A 10,994-nucleotide genomic window follows, 5' to 3' on the forward strand; every position below is an offset into this window, starting at 1 on the left:
CTCACAAGGATAGGAAAACGAACTGTGTGTGTGTGTGTGTGTGTGTGTGTGTGTGTGTGTGTGTGTGTGTGTGTGTGTGTGTGTGTGTGTGTGTGTGTGTGTGTGTGTGTGTGTGTGTGTCCAATGGGTCTTGATATTCCATTGGAGTTTCCTTGTTTTCTGCAGTTTTGGGTTTAAAATAAAAGCAGCTGTCCACTGTATTTGTTAGGCTTTTGTAATCAGGCTCAGATAAATGTATATTAAAAAAATTCAGATTCATCAGCCAATACATAGGCTGGTTTATAGGTTATAGGTTATAGGTTTCTAAATATACCCCCAGTTTCACAGACAATGCCTAAGCATAGTAGCCTGGTAATACCAGACTCTGCTACTTCACTTTGCTTCGTAGACAGAGTCTGGAATGGCATAATAGAGAAGTGTTTTCTCTCTCGCTAGGGGGCGATTGTCTGAAGTTTAAAATCATTGGTTACCCGTAAGCCAATCAGATAAGTTTAGTTAGGACGTATGTTATGCGCCTGTACAGCCGCATCGAACCACAGACATCATGCATCGAACTCAAATCTATGATCGAACTTCCACTATAAACACATGATGATGCGAGCGAAATACCGGAGTGAACATGGCTGTAGAGAACTCTCAAATTTAGGATTAGATATTTTAAACACAGCCAGTGCCGCTGCTAGCCATTTCGGTGCCCTAAGCATAATTCCTTTATGATGCCCTCTACCCCGAGAAGCTTCATGAGGCACACACGCCTCTCTTGCTCTCTCTCCCTCTCTGCCGTGCACGCGCTACGCGGTTTGGAGCACAGTCTCTGTCTCGGCGGGCGCGCTCGCTCTAGATTACGGAGATTTTAACTAATTTGCGGGCATCAGTGAGCCGCTATCAATATGCGGGAGACTCCCGGAACGCTATTTTTTTTGGTGCCTCCTCAGCTCTTGGTTCCCTACGCACAGCGCGTGGTGGGAGCGGCGGCACTGGTTCTCCATAACAGAGCGAATTGCATCCCGTGTCTCGTTTCGGTTTTCGATTTCTCTAACCTACAATGTAAAACTCGGCGCTTAGCGTCTACGTCACGGCTCTCAGCCCGCCCTCTGTTCGTTGATTGGCCCGGCCGTCCGAAGGCCGGTGGAAAACTGAAAGATAGGCCGCTATCTCAGACTGAATACAGGAGCGAAATTAAATTAGCGGAAGTAGGAAGTCTGACGTAGTCAGGCTAAAGCATAGTCCCAGACTATAAAATGTAAGTTTGAGCGGTTTTAAATGAAAGCAACTTGCACTCAAGATTTCTAAAGGCAGGTTTATGAAAACTACTTAAATGCTCTAATTGAGCTATGGCCTAACCCTGGCTTAAACTACTGTAAGCCCTGTCTGTGAAACCGGGCCATAAATAATGATTGGTTATCGATATCAAACAGAATCTCTATATCGGTGCATCTCTATTCAAATATTTCTTGAATAATAATGCTGACATTGCCTTATTCTCTCAGTATACGAACTGTTAACACTGGCATGTGTAAAGGATGAGGGTTTGGGTTCTTGCATCTCAAACCCCACGATGGCCTTTCACACCGGTTGCGGACACATATCCAATTGTCCGCCGTGGCCTGGGGTGTGCATAGCGGGAGTGCTGATATGATAGCGAACTCTTTGAGAGGCCAAGGGGCTGGGCGGGAGGTTAAGCCCCTCCATCTCCCACTCAAACTGGAGGAGCATGGGGTCGAGAGATGGGACATCACACAGTGCTCACTTCACTTTCAATCAAAGCTATGCTCAATCACCCTCAATCACAGCTGGGAGCGCAGAGACAACGGCATTGGATAACACCCTGACTGTGAGCAGAAACACACACATTCACGCTCCAACACAACAGCCATGTTCTCTCTTTTTCCAATGGCAATGCGTTACCAAACCGCAGCGTTGGGGGGAACGAGTTATAAGTAACATAACATAAGCATTGGAATGCATGTGATATCGATAAACTGTTGTGCATACTATTTTGTTTAAATAAATGTAAAACTAAAATAAATCATTTTTGATGCTACAACTGAATTTAAACATCAAAACTTGTTTTGATCTCCAGTCCCTCTAATCCACAGAACCAAGTCTGACCCTACATTTATTTTTTCCTTTTTGGATAATCCTCAGAATATGGAAGAAAAGATCTGTCACTACTTCAGTTTCATCACGAATTTAAATGCTTTGTAACCACTGTCAAAAACACTCACACTCACCACTACAGTCATGATATAGTTTTTCTGCAGGTAATACACTATCTTAACTACCGTCAAAAACACACACATACAGGGTCTCCTATGTCATCCACTCAGAAGCACACATGGGCAGATAGAGCATAGTGGTCTAAAGATACGCCGTGGAGAGGGTGCAACTGAAGAGAAACAGGCCAGCACATGGTAGGAAACAGCGGCAGCAATGAGAGATGAAATAGATGGATTGCTCTAGTTAGCAATCTAAACATGGAAAATGATTTATGATAAAAGGTTTCAAGGAAATGTGGGGCTAAACCGGTGTAATTATATCACTGTGAAAATATTTTGCTTTTATTATTCAATCTCAAACAAGTGCTCTTATACCCATACTATAACTACGGGTTGAGTCAGACACTAATGGAGCAGTTTGACCGCTCTTTTAAAATAAGAAAATATAAAGGGGAGAAATATGAAATACACACTCGACTTTGCGCTATTTTGAGATAGGCATTTCTGTATGGATTTGAAATGGACTATAGAAACTAAAAATGTGAGTTTTCAAGATCTGATAAAAAGAGGCAAGATGAACCATATTCCACTCATAACTTTGGTGTTTTTGATATGGTTACAGTTTTACAGTAGCACAATGGTTTTTTAATTGGTTTTACAGCTATTAAATTGGCATCAAGCATTTTGAATAATAACCAATGCTAAAACACTGCCAGTTGTTGGCCCACAATTTTTTTATTTAGGTTAGATTTACTTGCATGGACATAAAACACACAAATTTACCTGTGGCACAGTTTTAAAAAATAACTATATATTTAAAAATTCTCTATGTGAATTTTATCTAGAATAAATGCGTACACTGACATAGGCTACAACTAAATGTACGTGGAAAATATGTTTTAAAAAGGGTACAAGAACTTTTACAGAGAAAACACTTGTGACCTCAGGCATTCTGCCCCAGCATGACTTGAGCAGGTAATTGCACACACAAACATGAAAACACACTCAGTACAGAAGCTAGAAGCCTATTTTTCTAGGAACATATCTGGCTTTAACCCTGTGAGATTGGGGTTGCTGCAGGGGTCAACCAGACCTGTAACAACCACAACGTAAGGAGTGGGCATGTTGAAGACCTTTATAAGTTGAAATTCGATAAGGAAGTTGACTAATGGACATACATCTTTATTTTCTAATATCAAGATTTCAGGACAAAACTTAAAATTTGTGTGAGTGAAAGTGTTTTAGATGCTTTGCCTTAGACTGCCATTCAATGTTTTCTTTTTTTTAAACCACATTTCTGATTTTCCTAAATTTCAATAGTTCTACAATGTAACAAAGTAACTTAAAGTGCAACTTCACTGATTTTCAACCTACTTTGGATTGTAGTATATGTTAATTAATAAAGTTGATGGTCATCCAGTTTGAAATGTTGACTACACTGACAACACATTTTTTCAGATTTTCTGCATTCTCTTCTCTCCATATTTACGATCTTTGTAGCCTTTAGCCACTGCCTACAACACGCTGAATCCTTCACTAGAAACCGATAGTAACTCACTCCCACTTAACATTTACTCTTTGAAATCTTGCACCCAGAAACAATACAAAGTCGACACCATTGTGACTAAAAGTTTGCTAAAAAAGTATTTTCCAAAGCAAGGCGGTATTTGGCTCTTGTAAGCGGATCCATGGCAGACTGGTGGGAGTTTAACCCATTAAAATAAGCAATGCCGTCACAAATATAGATAATTTTATGGTTATGTGCAAAATCAGTTTTATTTAAATACCAAATGATGAAATAATTTTTCATGTGATGAAATTCTAAAAGAAAACAATAGACCCTTTTCACATTTCCGGGTTTCTCTGAAGCGGAAGTCGTCATAGTTGGGTAAAATTCCATAGCGGTGAATGAGAGAATACATTAAAAAAAATGTTTGTGTGTTCCCATTTGCTCAAATAGCAAAAGAAAAACTCCACAATAGTGGTTTTCACAACTTTCAAAAAGAGGAAAAAAAGAGAGAGAGAGATTGATAAAAGCAGTCAGAAGAGAGAAAAATGTGAACTTTACAGTCACTCCCATAGCCACTGTATTAGAAACACCTTCACATCAGTGTTAACTAGCTTTTTTGTAATTTGGTAATAAAGGTAATATAATACTAAGTAGAGTGTTATAATATACATACATATTTTTTAAAAATGAAAATGTAAAAAACGTTGCAAGATTTAAAATGCTGATGACCGTTAACATGTCATGTCAAAACATCCCCCTGGCTCAGATTTGTCAATAGCTCCCTCAACTTGTTAAATTGGAAACAGTTCCAGTTAGATACATGTTGGGAACAGAGTATTAAAGCCAGCAAAGCTTGAAATACGTCAGAACATATGTGAACTCAGTTTGAGTCATGATATTTCAATCCTCAGAGACTAACACAAACACCACGAGCATATTGGGAAAGAATTAAGGACAGATCTCACAAAACTATGCCTAAGCCGACATCACAAATTGTTTGTTCCAGTCAGTGTTTACAGACAAGGCAACCTGGCAGAAGACCCAGTTTTTCCAAGCATGAACTGCTACACTGAAAAATGGGAAGTCTCTGTGAGAAAAACAAGTAGAGCTGCTCGAAACACGTGCACACACACAAACGGCTCGACTAAAACTGTAGATGAGAACTAATGAGATCTTTTAAAGCAGTGAAAACATCCTTCTCGTGGCTTAGGGAGACGCTCAGCACGGCCTCCTCAGAACAAGCTGAACAGATGACAGTTATTCCTCTCAGCGTTGTGCTCATTCCACAAAATCGAGCCAGATGTCTCCAGGCTGAGAAGCAGGTGGGCCAGGGCTGCTGCGCCACCCCGTGCTGGCACTGCTTCAAACCTGCTGGGTATAACCTTTAATTTGCATGCTTTTTCCTGGCATGTGGGCAAGGGGTGCCATCTGCCTGGGCCACGAGAGGACCCCGCCGTGTGTGTGTCAGTGTGTTTATGCAGGGGCTGGACGGATGAGCATTGGAGCAACCCAGACTGCAGCACAAGGCCATACTGGTGGCCTGTCAGCTCTGCCCAGCAGAAGCCTCCTCCCGGGCCCCATATGGTCCGTCCATGCGGATGCGCGCTCATCACACACAAGCACACATACAGGGATGCGCGAATATATAAATACACGTGCCTCAGTGCTCAGACATACACTGAAGCTCAAATTAACAGTCTTGACCTTACAGCAAGGCAAAGGCCAGGCTATTTAATATCACTGCATACTCAGAGAGAAAGACAAGTATAAGACAAAAAAAATATATATATACTGCACAGCTTTGGAATACTTTATTCTGAGAGGTCAATTGCGGTGTTTTGCAACGTGTACTGAAATGCTCTGATAAATGTTTCTGCAAAACTGCTACTGAATTGACCACAAAACATACAGTCAAATCACCTTTATTTATATAGCGCTTTTTACCATACAGATTTCAGTTTCAACAGTAAAATAAATCAACAAAAATTTGTTTCGGCTGTTTCGGTAGATCTAGAAAACAATAGAATCATAGTTCAGTGATGGTTCATTTTGAGACAGCGAGACAAGTGCAGTCAGATTGAATGACTCTAATGAATCAACAACATGACGAGTTGAGTCGGATTCCATATGACTCTAATGAGTTGGTTCTTTTTACTGAATCAACAACATACAGCACAGCAATTGTAGTTTGACTAAAGAGTGAATAAATCTAATAAGACTGAAATTCCATTAATAAGTCTGTGTAAACAGCTTTTGCAAGAACCTTTTTGTTTATAGATTTAGCCTATTTATTACTGAAATTATTTCATCATTTAACAAGAGTTGCATTTCTTTTTTCTCCAAATATTTACTCTATTCAAATGTTTAGGGTCGGTAAGATGTTTTTAATGTTTTTGAGAGAAGTCTCTTATTTATTTAATCACAAATATAAAAAACTGTGAAATATTGACAAATATCACAATTTAAAATGACTACTTTCTATTTGAATACATTTTAAAATGCAATTTATTTCTGTTGCGGCAAAGCTAAATTTTCCTCAGCCATTACTCCAGTCTTCAGTCGCACGATCCTTCAGAAATCATATTTCTAACATGCTGATTTGCTGCTCGAGTAACATTTATTATTATCAATCTGTAAAACAGTTGTGCTGCTTAATATTTTTGTGGAAGATGTGATACCTTTTATGCCAGGATTAGAAATGAATCAAAAGAACAGCATTTATTTGATAAATAAATCTGTTGTAAAATTTTTTTACTTCTTTACAGTCACTTTTGATCAATTTAATGCATCCTTTCTGGATATTAATTTCTTTAACAAAAACAGCTTTCTCAAATATTTCATGTCAATTTCATATAAGCTTGTTATCAGAAAATCAACCCTGATGAAAATGTCACTACAAAAAAAAGGAGGGGAAAGGAAAAAAAAGATGATCTGTTCATAAGCACATTTGTAAGTGTCAGTCCGAGTGACCTCCATTGTGAATAAGTTTAAAATCTATCGAGCTGGTGATATCCTGACACATTTATTCACACGTCACGGATCACTCTGCACTGCACACACGGCCAAGACATCTCAGCCAAACTCCATCCTCACCTCACAGATCTGTCTTAGAGCTACAGCTCTTTCATATGGTACTAGACAGCATTAATCAAACTCAGAACAAACCCATAAGACTGTAAAAACCACATGAAACACAAAACCATAATAACATCTTCCATTTCTACTATACAAGTGAAGTAAAAAGTCAATACACAGAAGGAATTGCAAACCTATGAATTACGTGAAACTAAATGAATTGATGATATCTCCAGGGCAGCAAACATTGTTGAAAAGATGTAACCGGCACATAAATAGAGGGAAGCATTTTAGCAGATATGAATGCCTATGGTTACAGGGGCCTTGCTTTGTAATATGCCCGAAAGTCTTGTTTGCCCTCTCTCAATGAAGTGGATCTTACTGCTGACAATCTCTGTCATCAGCAGCTTAGTTACTTGTCATTTAGCAGACACTTTTATCTAAAGTGACTTCCAGTATAATAACGGCTGTATTCATTGTCAAACCATTAGCATGATGATATGTGATGAAATGCAGATTTAATGGGTGTAAACTGCACTGTTTTCAGGCTTGAAAGGCATGTTGTTTTGTAGTGAAACATCCTGCAAGCGGCACTTGGGCATAGTGCCACTGCTCCAGGTGGGGAGGCAGATAATCGCTAAGGTGATTCCATAACAAACCCGCCCTAATTTCTGACTCCAAATGTACATTTCACTCATTCAAATTAGTTTGTTTTCCACATGTGGCCTACTTCTGGTAAACAAGCCAAACGCAAACAATTCTGTATTCATTACTGAAAAACCGAATAGCTTCACACTCATTAAACCTTGAATAATATTATAGTTTACATCCATTTCCATTGCCATTTTGTGACGTATTTTGGCAAGGAGACCATTTCTGAGATAGAAACTACAGACATTTATCCACTCTAAATTACAGAGTGGTAAATATTTTAAGGGCATAGTCAAAACAGGGGAACAAACAAATATGTTTTTTTTTATTTTTACTGTAAATCTTTCACAATACAACATTTCAGCTGGAACTGGAAAAAAAAACACGAAATTAAGATTTACTACGGAATTCATTATGAAAAACATTTATGACTAAAATACCTTCACTAATGAACTTCATATCTTGACAGAATAATGAACAAAAGTACGCAAAAATCAAATAGTTTAATAGATTTAAACTTAGTATTGAACACGAGCAAATTCTCTCTCAGAGAGACCTTAGCCAAGATTTACTAACAATCACCGGTCGAATACACTTTTATGGGGACATGGTTCATAAAAAACTAGTCCTATTCATAAATAAATTAAAATGTAGGATAGGCCTACTAAGGTAACGTTACATAGGCCTAAATTACCGAAAGATTACCAAAACAAGTCTGCGTGAAGATTATTATTCGTAGGCCTACACAATCATTTCTGGGCGCACATACAATAGCACAGTTTTTGGTTCAAAGAAAGCAAGATCAGACGCGTAGAGAAATTTGTGTCTTACTTTGTCAGACGATGTCTTGTAGTTGTTCACCCTGGTCCAGTTTTCAATCCCACACACCAGCGCGAGTTATTAATAGAAGACGACAACTAATAAAACGAGTTAACGCCACTAAAGTGAGCACCGCCCTCTGTGGCTCGAAACCTTCGTGACAAGTCACGTGGAGTATTATTTTATTTATTTATTTCACCTTGAGGTAAACACTAAAAACCAAACAATGCAAATTGTGCACCTGCGTGGCCTCCGAGACGTCATCCGTTAAATTTTATTATTGATTATAAAGATACAATATGTTTTTGTTTTTATTAATTGGGAATGTCATCTACCGTCTATAGCCTAAACATGAATTGAGAAAGTAATTAGGACCAATTCATATTAATTGGTAGGCTATATCCACAATTATAAACTAACGTATACATGGTTTCTGTGCAACGTCATCACGTAGATGCGCGCGCATCTAAGAGGCAGAAAGCAACAGTCTTTACGGCTATATCTAGCAGAAGCAGAGATGACGCGGAGCTGTTGTGCTGTAAACTAACCTAAATGCATAGGGTATGTCATGTTTTTATGATTCGCAAACTTAGTTGGACAATTTCATACTAGTCAACTAACTAACTTTTTACATAATGTTATATTAATATGCAAATGAAACACAAGCAAACAGATTCAACTCTGAAATTGCAGTTTATTATTGAGTCAACAAGAATTTACAAACAATGCGAAATCTACGTTAATTACAATGTTCTTTTACAGAACTCGGCATAACATATAGCGGTCTTGCCTCTTGGATGCGCGCGCATCCGGTATTGTTTGTATACAAGAAACCTGTGTATAACATGTAGGCTAGGCTAATATCAAACACAAAACAGAATTATAAATCTAATTCAACCATATCTTAAAATATCAACAATCAATTCATTCCACAGTTTCACGCAACACATCATACAGTGTAATTCACTCGAAGCCACAAAAAGTACAAAAAAAGAAAATTGCACTGATTTTTGCAAACAACAGTGTCAAGTTAAAATCTTCCTTATTCTTTTTCTTCCTTTTCTCCTCAGAGACCACAAAAGTGAAAAGAAGAAAAATAGAAAGAGAAAAAAAAGAAAGAAACTGAGACAGGGACCTGCTGTGCAGTGCATCACAGCGCCTCATCATTGGGCTAATTATGATGAGTATTCTCCCTGCAGGCGCGTGGCTGTGGAAATGTACAGGCTTTGTTCTCCCACATCCTGATGGAGCTGATGGGGCATAGCGCGGTGTAGATGAGCAGCCCCCCAAATGTGTCCCGCCACCAGGCTCCCCACACGCAGAGAGACACTCTCTCTCTCACACACACGCACGCACACACACACACACACTGACACACACACACACACAAACACACACACACACACACACACACACACACACACACACACACACACACACAATAAACTGCACCCAAACAATAATGTCTCAACCCCAAAGCAACAGACATAAATGCAAACACCGCAACACAGGTAAGCAAATCAATTGTGTCCATACTGTAGCCAAAGAGACTGGAGAGTGTGGAGGAATGCAAGTCAAGTTTATCATGCAGCATTTTTGTTGTTTTCTGGAATATTTGTTCATTGTACAGTAAATCACTGGCTAACATTGCACACTAGCCAACCAACAAGCATCCCTATTGTTAACGGTTAACGATTAAAAAGAAGACAATCTGTTTCCTTTTGCCATAGCAATATAATGAAACACTTTAAAACAGAAAATAGACTGGCACAGCAGTTGGCAAATATGCAAATATGCGTACATCATGTTAAGCTATGGTGCTTATACGTGATGTGAGTTTGAATCTGCCGTGTGTGTGTGTGTGTGTGTGTGTGTGTGTGTGTGTGTGTGTGTGTGTGTGTGTTATTTGCCCATTCAAGATCATACAATGTGTGAAATAATAAATATATAATCATATAATAATAACACATTTATTATATATATATATATATATATATATATATATATATATATATATATATATATATTTATAGTGGCACACACACACACACACACACACACACACACACACAATGTAAATGATTTAACTGAAACCTTTAGTGTGTGTTAAGAGTGTTGGTGAGAGTAACAGGTGCTGGATGTACCCTCGTCTGAACTCCGTGAGATGTTTTGTCTCCAAATTAAATTTGGACTGTTTTGTCCCCACTGAACACAGATTTTCCATATCATTTACCATATTGTGCTATCCAATAGCTACATGACCGGGCTAATCTCTCCTTCAGTTAACAATCTGAATATTGTGTAGGACAAATATCAAGTGATATCAATGAGCAATTGTTGGCCTATCAAAGGCCCATATGCTTCAAATCAACTCCAGGTGTAAAAGTGGCCCAAGCTTAAGAGCTTACTTACTTCACCCACTCCTGACAATACAGAGCCCGGCCAGCCTTTGTCCAGGAGCCACATTGAGTCAATGGCTTCCTCATAATGACAGAACCAAAGGCACATTCAAGTGCAACACACTGAAGTTAAGTTTCTCTTTCAGGACTCAATGGAAACAGAGTCCCGACTGGCTCGTGATGGACTACTGCTGCCATTTAGGCAGGCATGCACGCAATGGGAGAGAGAGAGGATTAGGGTGCTTGTGAATGGGATAGACAGCTCTTTGAGTGGGCAGTGAGTGTATGTGTGTGTGTGTTTAGGGGCCCCAGGCACTCCGT

At 39.0% G+C, this 10,994-nt stretch overlaps 1 protein-coding gene across 6 annotated transcripts in view; it reads right to left on the reverse strand.

Moving 5' to 3' along the window:
* The window catches only part of runx1t1 (RUNX1 partner transcriptional co-repressor 1), a 123,771-nt gene extending 115,235 nt beyond the window's left edge, over positions 1-8,536 (reverse strand). Inside the window, exon 1 of one of the 6 annotated variants that reach the window (XM_079590386.1) lies at positions 8,287-8,536. The gene's annotated coding sequence lies outside the window, so the exon portion shown is untranslated. The remainder of the gene's footprint in view (positions 1-8,286) is intronic. The other 5 variants (XM_079590383.1, XM_079590377.1, XM_079590384.1 and 2 more) reach the window with 5 other exon arrangements.
* Positions 8,537-10,994: the final 2,458 nt, after the last annotated feature.

The sequence above is a fragment of the Phoxinus phoxinus genome (assembly GCF_949152265.1).
Source record: "Phoxinus phoxinus genome assembly, chromosome: 19".
NCBI lineage: Eukaryota > Metazoa > Chordata > Actinopteri > Cypriniformes > Leuciscidae > Phoxinus > Phoxinus phoxinus.